The sequence below is a fragment of the Rhopalosiphum maidis genome, chromosome 3, assembly GCF_003676215.2.
Source record: "Rhopalosiphum maidis isolate BTI-1 chromosome 3, ASM367621v3, whole genome shotgun sequence".
In the NCBI taxonomy this organism is placed as follows: domain Eukaryota; kingdom Metazoa; phylum Arthropoda; class Insecta; order Hemiptera; family Aphididae; genus Rhopalosiphum; species Rhopalosiphum maidis.
Window position 1 is genome coordinate 20,179,206 of NC_040879.1, and position 3,075 is coordinate 20,182,280.

General features: G+C 26.8%; 1 non-coding gene across 1 annotated transcript; it reads left to right on the forward strand.

Annotated features, from left to right (window-relative positions):
* Positions 1-1,158: 1,158 nt before the first annotated feature.
* Trnan-guu lies at positions 1,159-1,231 on the forward strand. Its single transcript has one exon. It is a non-coding gene; the product is annotated as a tRNA-Asn (tRNA).
* The last annotated feature ends 1,844 nt before the right edge of the window (positions 1,232-3,075 follow it).

Here is a 3,075-nt window from a genome sequence, read left to right on the forward strand (position 1 = left end):
ATCAAATAAATATCCAATATAAAATATTCAACATAATACATAAATCTAAACATGCATAAAATAAATTCCAGATTTAGTAGTCTACTTAAAATGTTTAACTAGTAACATGTAATTTTAAAATATATTTAAAAAAGTATCTTAAACATTGTAATAATATATGAATTGGTCAATACCACGATAATAAAGATATCTAAAAGTAAATTATACTACAATTTATTGTTGGTAACAATTAAAATTTTATTGAAATTAAACAAAAAATTCACTCGAACGGTCTAAAAATCGCTTAAGCCCGAGTATGTGCATTTCGTATATAATATTTCAAATACTACCTATTCAAATACTTTTGATTATTTTTTCATTTTTTTTGTTATAAACGTGACATTGGTCTTTGAGTATTATACTAGTATATTATGGTAATTTATATTTGTTTATTATTTGTTTAAAGTCCGTCCACTCACTCCACCCACACTGAATAAAATTATTATTGCGGTATCTAAATACCTAATAATATTTTCCCAGCAATATTTACCGAGAAAGAAAAACCAAAAGTATTCAATAATATAATTACATTTGCTTACTGTAAGTATGAATTGTCTCCATGGTTTAAAAGTATTAAAACGTAATATATTTGTTAAGTGCCGCAGGTAAATACTAAATATACAATAAAAATAGAAAAAAATCCAATACCAATTTTGACAGTTTTTATTTAAATAATAATTCAGGACAGGTTCAGGATTAGACAGGTTAGGTACTTACTTCACGAGCTCATTACAGTTTCATAATTTGTGTATGTAGGTAATACAATCGAAAAACAGGTGAAATAATTTATAAACCTATATCAGTATAATATGGCAGTATGGCAGTATTCTGTCTACTCAATTAGCAAGTAGGTTTCATAAATTATAATTATTTATTTAATTTTAATTTTATATAATGAAATACTGGGCCCCACTGAGAATACTTGTGTATAAGATAATAATACATTTTTTTTAAATTTCACGTGGTTATCACAGTTGTGGTTGTAATTAGTAAACAGTTTCAATTAATGAAAATAGTTTTGCTAAATAAGTTAAATATAAAAAATTCTTACTGCATTCATATGACAGAAATTGATGTAAATTAAGCTATATAGTATTTAAACAATTCACATCAACACAAGCCTCCGTGGCGCAATGGCTAGCGCGTTCGGCTGTTAACCGAAAGGTTGGTGGTTCGAGCCCACCCGGGGGCGTTCAATTTTTTACATCTTCGACTCATCTTTATAGTTTTTTTCTTTGCACGCGTATTTCATTTAATACAAAAATTAAATTTATCGTCCAAAGACAATAAATGATTTTTCATCCGTCAAATATTAAATTGAATTTATTACAATTACAACTTCTGTAACATAATAATTAAGAATTTTTCATGAATATTTTTATAAAAACAAGTGTTCTGATTTTAATATTGAATCATTTTTGAACAGACCAGTTTACGTATAAAATTACTGACACACATACTTTAACTGAAAACATTACAATGTTAAAAAATGATATAATTGCAATGATTAAAATATAATAAAACTCTCTTAATTAAAACTTTTTTACTATGTACCTAATTATTGAATAATCGATTCAAAAAATATTATCTACTTAAATTACGACAATATATAATATAATATTTATTTATACAGCAACAACGAAAAAACCAGCCTTCGAGCGAATAAATTGTGTACTACCTGCTTGGTAGTACTACTAAATTTCGTCGAAAATTAGCATCCAAAATGTATACAATAAGCTGTATTCGTCTAGTCTCCTCTTTATCGTGATCAGAGTATATACAAGACGTGATTAATAAGTCCAGACAATTCTTATTGGGAAACCAGAAATGTTGATGGTTTAAAAATTCTTAAAAATAGTGTTTAACGTAGTGCAGCAATAAGACAGTATCAAGTATTGTTGAGTATACATAAATATTAATATAAATGTTATTATTAAAAACGGGATTGAGATAATTAAATAATAATTGTATTTTCATAATTCTCGATAAATGGTATAGAAAGTCACGTTAAAATTATCACAAATTTGACAGAAAAATATTCGTCATAATTTAATTATTTGATTTGTACCTGTGTTTTTATCGTAATATATTTGTATAAAAGCTGGAAAAACTGAGTCAAGCGTTCTAGAATAAAAAAAAATGCATTCCAAGTTCACGTGACCATTAAAAACACGCATTCGAGAACGGCAAACGCCCAAAGAAGAAACCGTTATAGTGATAATGACGAAATTTGATTAAAATTGTATTTACATTCAACGACTCGTCCGACTTTAATGAACAAATAACTGACATATTTTCTCCATTCCGATGGTTTTAACATTATTACATTTGATACATTGTTATTTTTTTTTCGCGATACTTAAAAAAAATTGAATTTTGTTAATCTTGAAAATTATGCGAGGTGAATTTTATAAGAAAACCCAAATTTAAATTAAAACCAAATAACATAAATATTTTCAAAAGCCACTTGCGCTGAATATTAATTTGCATAAATGGTCTGTTCATGAACCGTGGTAATAAACTCTCCTCGACCTTAGAATCCATGGTTATGATTAATTTTGTCATTTTCTCAGTTATGACAGAAAAAAAAAAAAAAACAAAAAATAAATATAATATATTAACATTCATTTTTCATAAGAGGATACCACTACAGCGTTACGCGCTCTGCGATTATTTCAATGACAATAATAAAGTTTTACTGATTTCGACTAACGAAATTAATTGTTCGGATCTTTGAAATTAAACGATTTTTTTTTTATTTCGTTCATCATTAAACCCAGAATGGACATAATAGAATGAAAAAAACAGAGTCAAAACAATAAAAGCTCCACGAAAACATACATCAATTATATTTTTTCTCCAAAAACAGTGTATAATGCTTATATTGATTACAATTTAAAACGTTAGAGGTTTAGTCACTTTTAAATTGGTTTGTTTGGCGGGCTGATTGATTGCTCGGACTTATTAAGAAAGATTCCCATTGTTTTTCTTACCCTACTCACGTTTTATAAGCCTATTTCGAACGAATTTAATTTA